Source organism: Otolemur garnettii, unplaced genomic scaffold, assembly GCF_000181295.1.
Source record: "Otolemur garnettii isolate 467f Iridium unplaced genomic scaffold, OtoGar3 scaffold00013, whole genome shotgun sequence".
Lineage (NCBI taxonomy): Eukaryota > Metazoa > Chordata > Mammalia > Primates > Galagidae > Otolemur > Otolemur garnettii.
Window position 1 is genome coordinate 3,340,135 of NW_003852408.1, and position 13,384 is coordinate 3,353,518.

The window sequence follows — 13,384 nt, forward strand, 5'->3', positions numbered from 1 at the left end:
AGGGAGGGTGATTGGAGGGGTCACTTTTATGGTTTATCCTACAACGGTACAAGTGAATCTTTCTAAAAGCAGAGTATGAATGCCTTAACTCAATAACTAAGAAAATGACATGAAGGCTACGTTAACCAGTTTGATGAGAGTATTTCAAAATGTATATGAAAACAGCACACTGTACCCCATGATTGCATTAATGTATGCAGCTATGATTTAATTAAAAAATCTAAAAAAAAATACTGAAAATAAGATGGAAATCAAAATATTCTTTAAACTGAATATCAAAGGGAACACAAGCTGTCAAAATCTATGAGACTCAGCAAAAACATTTCTCAGGGGAAAATTCATAGCCTTAAATGCCTACATCAAAAAGACTGAAGGATCTCAAATTAACAATCAAATGTCATGTATCAAGGAACTAGAAAAGGAAGAGCAAACCAAACCCAAAGCTAGCAGAAGAAATAACTGCAGTCAGAGCAGAACTATGCAAAGAATTAGTGAAACAAAAAGTTGGTTCTTTGAAAAGATAAAAAAAGTGAACAGACTTCTTAATAGATTAACTAAGAACAAAAGAGAAAAGACCCAAATAAGCTCAATCAGAAATGGAAAAGGAGTTATTACAACTGATACTACAGAAATACAAAACATCATCCAAGAGTACTATGAAAATCTCTAAGCACATAAACTAGAAAAGGCAGAGGAAATGGACAAATTTCTGGAAACATATAATCTCCCCATACTCAATCAGGAAGAAATAGAACTCCTGAACAGGCCAATAATGAGTAATGAGATCAAAGCAGTACAAAATCTCCCAAGAAAAAAAATACCCTAAACCAGATGGATTCACAACCAAGTTCCACCAGACCTACAAAGATTTAGTACACCTACTACATAAACTATTCCATAATATTGAGAAGGAGAGAATTCCCCCCAACTGATTTTATGAAGCTAGTATCACCTTGATAACAAAAACAGGTAGGGACAGAAGCCAAAAGGAAAACTATAGACCAATATTGCTTATGAATATATATGCAAAAATCCTCAAAAAAATGCTGATAAACCAAATTCAATAGCACATAAAAAAAATAATCCACCAGGGCCAAGAGAGCTTGATCCCAGGAATGCAAACATGGCTCAATATATAGAAATCAATACATGTGATTCCAATTGGCAGTTTTAAAATGGGCCTTTTAGCTGCATATAGAATAGTGCCTGCCACCACCATCAAACAGACCTGGTGCCCTAATGCCAAGTTATGCATTGGGGCAGTTACTGACATATTTTCCTTGGCCCTGTAAAATGCAGTCAAGAAGACAGGTTGTCAGAGTAATAAGGCCTTGTTGGTGTTTAGGAGTCACTTTAAGTCCCAGCTCTCTCTAGCACAAAGCTCTCATGACTGTGAATCTAGGTGGTATGATGGACTCTGTCTGCTCAATGCCATTGTGCAGAGAAGCTCCCTAATGCATAAGCTTTTTAACACTATAAAATATAGTAGCTGAAATTAAATGCCATTTTTTCAGAAGTGAATTAATGGACAGCCTGATCAAATTCAAAGTTTTTTGATGTATAAAACTTTATAAATATAACTATTCCATCAATAAGCAAAGTGTAACAAAACCTATCTAGATGGATAGTATGTAATTTCTGCACAGGTCTCTGTTTAGTAAATACATCACTGTATACCAATCAGAAATCTTGCTCCAATAAAGGAACATAAAGATTAATAAATAAATGTGATTCGACACATAAACAGAGGCAAAACCAAAGACCATATGATCATCTCAATAAATACAGAAAAAGCATGTGACAAAAGTCAATACCCTTTCATGATAAAAACTCTCAACAAACTAGGCATGAAAAAAAATCTCAAAATTATACAAGACTGAAACAGGACCCTTATCTTTCATTACTCTACTCACAAAAATTAATTCAAGGTGGGTAAGAGACTTAAATGAAATACATGAAACCATAAGAATTCCAGAGAAAATTACCACACCTACGGTGCATCTTACAAGAGTACATGTGAAACTTACTAAATGTAGAATATAAATGTCTTAACACAATAACTAAAAAAATGCCATGAAGGCTATGTTAACCAGTTTGATGAAAATATTTCAAATTGTATATAAAACCAGCACATTTTACCCCCATGACTGCAGTAATGTACACAGCTTTGATTTAATAAAAAAAAAAAAAAAATTCCAGAGAAAAATGTAGAAAATTTAGATATCAGCCTAGGAAAAAAAATTGACTAAGACCTCCATGCAATCACAGCCACAACAAAAGTAAATAAATGGGATTTGATTAAACCAAAAAGCTTCTGCAAAGCTAAGAAAAGAACCAACAGAGCAAACAGACAGCGTACAGACTGGCAGGAAATATTCACAAGCTATATATCCAATAAAGGAGTAATATCCAGAATCTATAAAAAACTCAAGCAAATTAGCAAGAAAAAAACAACCCCATTAAAAATGGGCAAAAGACATAAACAGAAGTTTTTCAAAAGATGATAGACAAATAGTCAATAAACATATGAAAAATTTCAACATCACTAATCATTAGGGAAATGTAAAATAAAACCACAAGATGACATAACCTTATACCTGTTAGAATGGCCTTTTTTCTTTTTAGAATGGCATTTATTAAAAAGTTTAGCAGCAATAGATCATGGTATGGATGCAGACAGAAAGGAATGCTTATATACTGTTGGTGAGACTGCAAATTAATACAAATTTACAGAAAATAATATGGATATTCATCAAAGCACTAAAGATACACCTTCCATTAGATCCAGCAGCCCCACCTCTAGGTATCTACTTAAAGTAAAAGAAGTCATTTTATGAAAAAAGATACCTGCACTCAATGTTTATTGCAGCACAATTCACAATTGTAGAGATGTGGAATCAACCCAAGTGACTATCACTTCATGAACAGAGTAACAAAATGTGGTATTTATAGACTATGATATACTATTCAGTCATGAAGAAGGATGAATTAAGTCCTTTTGCAACAATTTGGATGGAACTGGAGAGCATTCTCCTAAAGGAAGTATCTCACGAATGGAGAGACAAACAACACTTGTACTTGCTATGAAGCTGGAACTAACCTATGAGTACAACATACACAGGGGAAAGTAAAACTTGGTGGAAATCAAGCAAGTGTGAGGGGGAGGAAGGGATCAAAAACCTACCTAATGAGTACAGTGAACACTATTTGTGTAATGGGCACACATACAACTGTGACTCAAGCATCACAAAAGTGATCCATGTAACCAAAAACATTTGTATCCCTTTAATATTTTGAAATAAAAAGAAAATATACAAGTCTAGATCCAGAAGTAAAAGAAAATGACTGAAAACATGTACATCCTGTTCAATTATTCATGTACGAAGGCACAATCAATATCAGATGTACAAAAAGGCTCATGCCTATAATCCTAGCACTCTGGGAGGCCAAGGCAGGAGGATCACTTGAGCCCAGGCTGAACAAAAGCAAGACTCTGTCTCTATAAAAAACAGAAAAAAAGCATCCTGATGTGGTGGCACGCATCTGTAGTTCCAGCTACTCAGAGGGCTGAAGCAGGAGGATCACTTGAGCCCAGAAGTTTGAGGTTGCAGTGAACTACAGTGATGCCACTGTACTCTAGCTCTAGCTCCAAAGACAGATCAAGACATGATCTCAAAAAGGGAAGGGAAAGGAAGGGAAGGGACGAGAAGGGAAGATGTGCAAAGATTCCAAAAATATTCTCATGCACCCTCTTTGTTGCTGACACAGTTTTCAGTGTTCTTTCCTTCTGGGCAAGAAGTAATGAGTGTCACAATGGCAGAAGAGTTCAGAGCTAGCACCTGGTTAGACATGTTCTGTTCCTCTGCCACTGTGGATGTCATTTCAAATGGTGACTGCTCTTCAGCCAGAGATGGAGTCCAGAGTGAGGGTCCTCTGAAGCATAGGCCCAATGATCCACTGAGATTTGGGAATTGTTTCTTCCTATAGAATAATCTACTCCTTTTTTACTGACACACTGTCTGGGACCAATTATTTGACAATTTACTACAATCCAGAATTCAAAAAAGCTCTGTTGTAAAAGAACTTAAAAGCACCACTAAAAGATGGTTGACTGAAGACAAGGTGCAGAGGTGATACATGCTGATGTCTAATAACTGTAAATTAATTTTAGAACAATGATTCTCAAGTGTGGTTTAGGAACCCCCTGGGATTATGCAAGGCCCTTTACACACAGGTAAAACTATTTTCATAATAATATATATTTGTCCTATTTCTCTCCAATTCTCTTATGAATATACAATGGAATATTCCAGCACCTAAATAGCCTATGACATCACTACAGATTAAATGCTGTCTTCTACTTAGCCAGATACCAAAGAGATTTATAAAAATGTTAAGCAATGCTAATCTTCTTACTAATATATTTCAACTTCAGAAAGTTTTGATTTTTCTAAAAATATGTCATTCTATTAGCAGGTAATAAGTTTATTATTTCTAATGAATAAACACTCTTTTTTTGAAACAGACTCTCACTATGTTCCCTCAGTAGAGTACTGTTGCATCATAGCTCACAGCAACCTCAAACTCTTGGGCTTAAGCGATTCTCTTGCCTTAGCCTCCCAAGTAGCTGGGACCACAGGTACCCACCACAACACCCAGCTATTTTTTTGTTGTGGTTGTCATTGTTGATTTTACCTGGCCCAGGCTGGGTTCAAACCCACCAGCCTTGGTGTTTGTGGCCAGGGTGCTACCCACTGAGCTATGGGTGCCACCCATGAATAAATACTTTTAAGTGTTCAAACTGTTATTCTAATACGGCAAATATCAGTAGTTGCAACCCAATAAACAACAGCTGGCTCTTAAAAAATTATCAATAATTTTTAAGAACATGAAAGCATCCAGAAGCTAAAATATTTGAGAAGCACTATCCTAGAAAGAGAGATTTTACAGTACATATAATAATAAAATTATAATGTCAATCTTAAGATTATATTAAAGAAAATTTTAGTTGAGTGGAAACAGGTAAAATATTGAGTTAAATAACTTAAATGAGGGCCAAGCATGGTGGCTCACACCTGTAACCTTAGCGCTCTGGGAGGCCAAGGCACGAGGACCCCTTGAGTTCATGAACTTGAGACCAGCCTGAGCAAGAATAAGACCGGTCTCTACTAAAAATAGAATAAAAACAGCCAGATGTGGTGGCAGGTACCTGTAGTCCAACCCAGGTAGTTGGGAGGATGAGTCAAGAGGATGGCTTAAGCCCAAGTGTTTTAGGTTGCTGTGAAATAGGCTGATGCCACAGCATTCTACCCAGGATGACAAGAGTTAAATACTGTCAAAAACAATAAATATAAATAAATAGATAAATAACTTAAACAATATAGTTATACATCTAATGCTATCAGCTAGAGAAATATGTATTAAAGAATTAATTAGAAAACTCAAGGGTAACAAATAGAATCAAAATGAAACTAAAAATTTTATGAAATAATGAAAAAGCAAAGAAAACACATAGTTTTAAGATAACAAAGATCTATAAGATATATAAAAAATCAAAAATTCATAAACAAAAATATCATGTCATTTTTAACGGATTAATTTACTTCTTACAGCATTATAAACTAAGTACCAGCCCCCATCCACTAACCAGCACTTCTTAGCAAGAGGATCCCAGAAAAACCTTAAAGTTGAGTTCTTACCCATAAAGGGAAGGGAGGTTGGATATCCCTCCATAGGCCCCCTCCCTTTTGGAGTCTAGACTATTGCAAATGGGTCCTAAATTCCTGCAAAGCAAAGGTTAAATCATGCCTACAGGCCATCACTTTGAATATATTGTGACTTCCTTTCTTACCTTATTCTTCTCTACTGACTCCAGGTGTTTAGACAAAGCCTTATTTCTTTAACTGACTACAAATCAAAGAATTTCTGAACCCACCTATAACCTATAAGCACCTCTCTCTCAAGATGTCACCTTTTCAGGTCAAACCAGTGTGCATCCCTTCCACATATTGATTTATGATTTTTCTTGTAATTCCTGTCTTCCTAACATGTACCTAACATTTTCTCAGTACCTCCTGAGACTATGATCTCCAGGCAATTGGTCACTTATATTTGGCTGAGAATAAACTTCTTTAAATTATTTTTTAGAGTTTGAGTGTTTTCTATTAACAGTATAAATGGTTAAAATAGAATGTACCTACAAGAACCACAGCAAAGATAAAGTAACATTTAAAATGGTACTAGTCAAAACACAGGTAAGTTTCATTAGGCAAAGACAAACAGGAGAGAGAGCGAAATTCATAATACCTGTATTTTAAAAGTAAAATTTAAGATTACTAATGGACAGTGTGGCGCCTGTGGCTCAGTGGGTAGGTCACTGGCCCCTTATACTGATGGTGGCAGGTTTGAATCTGGACCCAGTCGAACTGCAACACAGCTATGATTTAATAATAAAAAAAATAAAAAATAGCGGGCATTGTGGTGGGCATCTATAGTCCCAGCTACCCAGGAGGCTGAGGCAAGAGAATTGCCTAAGCCCCAAAACTGGAGGTTGCTGTGAGCTGTGATGTCACAGTACTCTGCAGAGTGTGATAAAGTGAGACACTGTCTCAAAAAAAAAAAAAAAAGATTACTAATGGTACTAGCTTTTATAGTTGTTTAAAAACACTTTCCAATTTTTAATTTCTCAAGTACATGGAAAAAGAACAAAGATATAATGTACAGAATGTACATTTTAAAAATTAGCAAAATTGATTTTTTTAAGAACTCTTGGTCTTTAATATAGAAGAGCATGCCATAGTTACATGCTCTGGCTATTAATATTATAATATTAATAGGTAATACTACAATAAAACCAAAATTTTTAAACAAAGAGAAACTTTGCTTTAAGAAAAAATTCTGAACTTAAAATCTGAATGTTCCCTGAACTTCTGGTTTTAACTTCCATATACCTTGAGAGTCTTAACCCCCATCCTTACAAGAAAGTAGGTGAACAAACTGAAAATCAATAACCTATCTTGTATCTCTCACAGAACTGAGTTTATAAGGCAAACTGCCCACCCAAATCCAGAGAATCAATCCATGATCAGTTACCTGGGGCAGAAACCACCAGAGGCAGAGACTGGTAGGAACATGTAAACGATAAGTTTGATGAGCCAGTGGAGGCTGAGTGTGGAGTAAATGAAAATGAGAAATTTGGGGGGGACATCATCTCAGGAAAAGGCCCCAAGCTTTTGTGGGTTTTACTTCCAGGAACCCCAAGAAGAATCTCTTCCTGCTTCTGGCAAGGGAAAAGAAAAAGAAATTTTTTTTCAAATTGCCAGAACATTCTCCATAACAAAGGCCTAAAGGGAGAACTACTACCAAACTCTAGCTTCTGTCTCATCTAAATGGGGCAAAGGGAGAGATCCTCCCAAAAGTTACAGCCCAGGAGCACAGTTCCACTAAAAGATTGAGATTTAACCATTAACACTGCAGACCACCTCCCATCTGACAATTACCATTCCATCCACAAGGCTTCATATAGTAACAGCAGATCACAGTTGAAGAGCTAGCAGTCACAGCCTATGTAAAAAGGAGTTCTTAGAAATACTAAAATAAAACATGGGAAACAAAAATAAGAATACTAAGGTAAATGTGAAGATTATGCTACTTGTCACTAAAACAAACATTAAACAAGGCCGATTTCCTACCCAGATTAACATTAAACCTCACACTGAAGGTTTGACTCAGTTCCTGTTCTATGATTTATCATGTCTGATTTGCCAAAAAAAATTATAAGGTATGCTAAAAGACAAGGAAAAACAAAAAACAAAGGAATTATCAAAACCAGATTCTGATACGATAGATTTTCAAATTATTGGGAAAGAATTTAAAATAACTGTGATTAATTAATATGTTGAGGAATCTAAAGGAAAAAGCAGACAACATGCAATAACAGATGATTAAGTGAGCAGAAAGATTAAAACTCAAATGGATAATGAAAAATAAAATGATAGAAATAAAAAAAAGGTAACAGAAAAGAAGACCATCTTTGATGAGTTCCTCAGTAGACTGGACATCATGAACTCCATCAGTGAGTTGAAATGCAAAGAGAAAAAAATGAGAAAACAAAACAGAACACCAAAATGCTAAAATAACTTAAGTGTGACTGATGATGTGTAACTGGACACCAGAGAAGAAGAGAAAACAGAGCAGAGGAAATATTTGAATTAATAATAGAAAAGAATTTTCCAAAATTAATGACAGACGTGAAACTATAGATTTAGGAAGCTCAGCAAACTCAAAGCTCTATAAATATCACATGATCTACAAACATATCAAATTCAAACTGCAGAATACCAAAGACAGAGAAAATGTTGAAAAGGATTTCTCCCTTATCTATGGAGAAATGAGAATAAGAATTACTTGAGACTTATCATCATAAACCATTCAGGCAAAGAAAGTGAAAAAAATTTTTAAAGTGATGAAAGAATTAATTTCCCAAGTAAAGGAAAAATAAAGATTTTCTCAAGCAAACAAAAACTAAAGGAATTCACTGCCAGAGAACCTACCCCACAAGAAATGTTCAGAGAAATTCTTTATACAGAAGGAAAATGGCATGGGTTAGAAACTCAGATCTACATAGAGAAAGAGCAAGCATTGGAAAAGAAACATATGCAAATACAATGTGTTTTTTAATTTTTCCTATTCTAACTTGATCTAAAAGATAACTTTGTTTAAAGGAATGATATCAATAATGAAATGAGTGATTACAACATGTAGATGAGTGAGATAGCTGGCAGCAATGTTAAAAAGGGCAGGGGGAATAAATTTATGACATTCAGTTATCAGATGCATCCAATGCCCATGAAGTGTTATGATGTGATTAAAATGATCATGATAAATTGTAAATATATATTCCAAACTTCAGGAAAACCACTAAAAGTATTTTAAAAGAAGTATAACTGAACTAGAAAAGAAAGGAAGAAAAGATAGAAACAAGTTCAGTAATAAACATTCACAAACATGGTAGGTATTTATCTAACTGCATTAATAATCACTTTAAATGTGAATGGTCTAAAAACATCAATTAAAAGATAGAGATCAACAGTGTACATTAAAAAAACCAACTTTATGTTGTCTATAAGCCACTTTATAAATAAATACACAAATAGGTTATTCATAAAAGGATAGATACAAAGAAATATGAACTAAAACAAAATCTTTTTTTTTTTTTAAATAGGGAACGCTTCACGAATTTGCGTGTCATCCTTGCGCAGGGGCCATGCTAATCTTCTCTGTATCGTTCCAATTTTAGTATATGTGCTGCCGAAGCGAGCACACAAAATCTTAATGCTCTCTCCCAGCAGCTGGCTGAATGGACCCCCTCTTGGCCAAGGGAATGCCCTAAAACTGAGCTGGTAGCTGTGAGCAAGGAATCAGACATGCCTCACCATGTCCACCTCCCCTCCTGGAGACTCTTTTGTAGCTTATTAACAGGCATAGGCTATGCGGGACAAGCCTGCAGGTCCTCAATTTATACAACAAATATATAGCTGGTAGTTTGCCTCTAATTAACAAATTTCCTTATTTTAACTAAGAGAATTCCAAGTCTTTAGGAAAAAGCTTCATTTACTTAACCAATTATAAATTAGAGAATCTTTAAATCCACCTAAAACCTGTAAGCTCCCACTTGGAGATGTCCTCCCTTTTCAGGCCAAACCAATGTATAGCTTGTATATATTGATTCATGTACTTTACCTATAATCCTGCCTCCCTGAAATGTATAAAACCAAAGTGTAACCCAGTCACTGTGGTCCACTTCTCAGATTTTCTTGGGTATGGCTCCAGGCCATGGTCCTCAAATTTGGCTCAGAATAAACTTCTTTAAATTATTTTGCAGAGTATGGCTTCTTTTCCATCAACAGAGAGATACTATGCCAACACCACTCAATGGAAAGCTGTAGTAGCCACAACAATTTCAGACAGAGCAGATTTAGGAAAAAAGAAATTTGTCAAGAATAAAGAGGAGCATTATGCAATGATAAAGGGATTAATTCTCCACAAAGACACAACATGCTTAATGTGTATGCAACTAACAAACCAGCATCAAAATATATCAGGCAAAAACTGATAGAACTACAAGAACTAGAAAAATCACTCCTATTGCAGACTTCAATATTTCTCTTTTAGTAATTGCTAGATTGAGTAGATGGAAAATCAGTAAGGACATAGTTGAACTAAACAGCAATAACAATCAACTTGGTCTAAGATTTATATAGTACTCTATTCAACAACAGCAGAGCATACATACACTCCTCAGTTCACATGGAATATTTACCAAGATATACCACACTGGGGCTATCAAACACAGCTTAGTAAATTTAGAAGGGTAAAAATCACAAAAATTGTGCTGTTCAATCACAAACTAGAGATCAACAATAGAAATATGCCAAAATATTTAGAGATTAAACAACACAGTTCTAGAGTCAAAGAAGTCTTAAAGGAAATTTTAAAATGTTTTGAAATAAAGAAAAACAATAATACAACTTATCAAAATTTATGGGACTCAGTAAAAACAGTGTTTACAGGGAAATATACAGCATTAAATATATATATTAGCAAAGAAAAAAGTCAAAATCAATAATTTTAGCTTTCATCTGAGAAAACTAGAGAAAAAAGAAATATTTTAGGCCTCAGGCAAAGAGAAGAAAATAAATAATAAAAATTAAAGTAGAAATTAGGCCAAGACCAGCCTGAGCAAGAGCAAGACTCCATACTAAAAATAGCTGGGTGTCATGGTGGGCACCTGTAGTCCCAGCTACCTGGGGGGCTGAGGCAAGAGGATTGCTTGAACCTAAGAGACTGAGGTTGCTGTGAGATATGATGCCACAGCACTCTACCCACAGTGACAAAGTGAGACTCTGTCTCAAAAAATAAAAATAAATTAAAAAATAAAATAGAAGAAGGAGCAAGATGGACTATAGGTACGAGCCTCCAACAGAAGCTCCTGTCCAGAGGGAAGGATAAAGTCCAGAAAATACCCAATGAAGTTGAAGACTAGGAGCCCAGCTGAGAGAGAAGAATGATATCTGCAGGACACCTCTGCTGAGGCAAGTTGCGACTCCTAGAAAGTGATCTACAGGTACATAATACATCCTGAAGGAAGGGTGTCCATCACCTCCCCCAAGAAAAGTGTGTTTTTCTCTTTGTCTGCTCCTGCGAGTTTCCTACAGGTGAGCAGTGAACTGAGGACTTATTATCTCACCCCACTTGTGAGAGCTACAGAAAGTGGAGTCTACTCCCCTAGAGGGACCCTGCTGAGACTTTGAACACCTTGCCAGGCAGAAAAATAGAACATTTTGCTGTCATTTTGAATTCCCAGTCCACCCTTCCCCCCTCACCTGCAGAGACTGTGATAGGAGGCCCAAGAGCAGCGACCCCCCCACACCAGCAGGACCAAGCACCCTGTCCTGGCCCTGCAGCTAGAAAACTACTTGAGCTCCGCGACCCTTGCCCAGCTGCTGCCACTGGGCCACCACTCCTGGGCACCTGAGCTGGGTGCACCAAGGACTGATCAACCCGCACAGTCCCCCGCTAGGCCACCACTCCCGGGCACCCAAATGGGGCACACCAAGGACTGATTGACCTGCACACTTCTCCCGCGAGGCCACTGCCCCCCTACCCCCAGGGCCAGGCAGCAGCAGGTGCACAGGAGTGGGGGAGTGCACGGCTGCTGCTGCCCAGCCACCATTCCTGGGCACCCATGCAGGGCACTCTGAGGACTGGTATACCCGTGCAGTCCCTCCATGCAGCTATGGCCGCTCAGCTGCTGCTCCTGGGCACTCAAGCGAGGTGCACCCAGGACTGATTGACCTGCACGTTCCTGGCACCCCAGGCCTGGCTGACTAAGAACTGGGAGAGGACGGTCATTTAAGAGGGAACCACACTGGCGGCGGTACCCAGAGGTGAAGAGCAGCAACCACAGCAGCTAGAACAATACAGCTCACACCCCTGAGGCTTTCTGGACAGACACGCCTTATCTCTCTGGGCAACCAGAGGAAGCTGGCATCTTCTCCAGTGGCATCCACTGGCTGAGATGTCAGAAATCAAGTTCAGAATCTGGATAGAAAATAAGATTAACAGAATGGAGGAAAGGAGGAATTTAGAATTTCAAACTATTCAAAAGCTATCTCAAGAATTCAATGATTTCAAAGATAAAATGACCAAAGATTTTGAAACTCTAAGGCAAGAAGTTGCAGCCCTCAAAAATATGGTAGAATCCCTCAGTAACAGAATGAAGCAGGCAAAAGAAAGGATCTGTAACATTGAAGACAAAGCTTCTGAACGTGCCCAAGCACTCAAGGATGAAGAGAAATGCAGAGTAAAAATGGATCACTCTCTCAGAGACCTCTGGGATAATTCAAAGAAAACTAATATTCGTCTTATAGGAATCCCTGAAGGCGACGAAGTTGCTTCACAAAGCACAGAGGCTCTTTTTCATGAAATTATGAAAGAGAACTTTCCAGACATGCCAAAAGATTCTGAAATTCAGATAGTAGACAGTTTCAGGACCCAAACATGACTCAATTCGAACAAGACCTCCCCCAGGCACATCATAATTAACTTTACTAAGTTAATATGAAAGAGAAAATTCTGAAAGCATCCAGATGTAAGAAAACTATAACCTACAAGGGGAAGAATATTAGAATGACTGCAGATCTCTCTGCTGAAAACTTTCAGGCCAGAAGAGGGTGGTCATCAACTTTTAATCTCCTAAAACAAAATAACTTTCAACCCAGGAGCCTGTATTCAGCTAAACTGAGTTTCATTTATGATGGAGAAATTAAATACTTTAATGACATTCACATGTTGAAGAAATTTGCTACAACTAAACCAGCCCTCCAGGATATTCTCAGACCTATCTTCTATAATGACCAGCGCAATCCTCCACCACATAAGTAAACTCAACAGTAAATTTTGATCAAATTCCAACTTCGACAGTGGCAAAAGGCTCAAAGATGTTCACTGGACTTTCAAAAAACTCGATACCCAAAACTATATCAGGCTTATCAATATTCTCAATCAATATGAATGGCTTAAATTGCCCTCTAAAGAGGCACAGGCTGGCTGACAGGCTACAAAAACTCAGGCCAGATATCTGCTGCATTCAGGAATCCCATCTTACTTTAAAAGACAAATATAGTCTTAGGGTGAAGTCATGGTCATCTATATTCCAGGCAAATGGAAAACAGAAAAAAGCAGGTGTTGCAATTTTATTCACAGATACTATAGGCTTTAAACCAACAAAAGTAAGAAAGGATAATGATGGACACTTTATATTTGTTAAGGGTAATACTCAATACAATGAGATTTCAATCATCAATATTTATGCACCCAACCA

At 37.1% G+C, this 13,384-nt stretch overlaps 1 protein-coding gene and 1 non-coding gene across 2 annotated transcripts in view; both read right to left on the bottom strand.

Annotated features, from left to right (window-relative positions):
- LOC100962440 (nuclear body protein SP140) overlaps nucleotides 1-13,384 on the bottom strand; it is a 103,754-nt gene that overhangs the window by 84,856 nt on the left and 5,514 nt on the right. The gene's annotated exons all lie outside the window — the stretch shown is intronic.
- Nucleotides 9,216-9,322, bottom strand: LOC111723632. The gene has a single exon (XR_002772132.1). It is a non-coding gene; the product is annotated as a U6 spliceosomal RNA (small nuclear RNA).